Source organism: Phaethon lepturus, unplaced genomic scaffold (genome assembly GCF_000687285.1).
Source record: "Phaethon lepturus isolate BGI_N335 unplaced genomic scaffold, ASM68728v1 scaffold34380, whole genome shotgun sequence".
Taxonomy (NCBI): domain Eukaryota; kingdom Metazoa; phylum Chordata; class Aves; order Phaethontiformes; family Phaethontidae; genus Phaethon; species Phaethon lepturus.
This window is the reverse complement of record NW_010510406.1, coordinates 20,566-21,252: the sequence shown is the minus strand read 5'-3', so window position 1 is coordinate 21,252 and position 687 is coordinate 20,566. Positions and strand designations below refer to the sequence as shown.

General features: G+C 57.9%; 1 protein-coding gene across 1 annotated transcript in view; it reads left to right on the top strand.

Moving 5' to 3' along the window:
• The first annotated feature begins 6 nt into the window (after positions 1 to 6).
• Positions 7 to 687, top strand: part of COL9A3 (collagen, type IX, alpha 3) — a 15,148-nt gene continuing 14,467 nt past the window's right edge. The window contains exon 1 of the mRNA XM_010296899.1: positions 7 to 19. The gene's annotated coding sequence lies outside the window, so the exon portion shown is untranslated. The remainder of the gene's footprint in view (positions 20 to 687) is intronic.

The window sequence follows — 687 nt, the reverse complement described above, 5'->3', positions numbered from 1 at the left end:
GGGACCCAGAGGAGCAACCGTAAGTACAGCGCTGCTTGTAAATCCAGTAGATACCAAAGTGGAGTTCGGTACCTGGGATTACGTTCTGGGTAAAATAAAAGGCCACGTTCTCTCTTGGTATTGTCTCTGGGGAGTTTTGGCAGCAGAGGAATGGCCTCCCGACAGCTCTGCGCGCATGCGAAGCGCTTCCTCCCGTTCCGTTTGGCAAAGCAAGCCGCGCTTGCCCAGGAGGCTTGTGGAGCTGCTGCAGTTAACGGGCGAGGCTGGGGACGCAGGGGGTTTTTTGTTCCGTTTGCCAAAGAAAGCCGCGCTTGCCCAGGAGGTTTGTGGAGCTGCTGCAGTTAACGGGCGAGGCTGGGCACGCAGCGGTTCCCGCCAGATTAGGCGTAAAAATAAGGTTCAGCTTGTGCTGAATGGGAGTCGTTAATGAAGCAGAACTCCTGTTAAGCTACTGCCGCGCACGTGGCCACCAGTGCGTGAAACGGGACGTCCCTCCCCTCCCGCGCCCTTTCCCCGGCGCAGCGGCGGTTCGCTGCGAAGCCTGACGCCCTACCAGCCGCGCAGCTGGAACGGTGAACGACGGGGGCTCGAAAAGCGTTAAAAAGTTTGTAGACCTGTTGGGAATCTCTTGCCTTTCTCGCACGTGGCTGCGTGCTCTTCCCAGCTGTTTGAAAGTGCCCCAGAGTT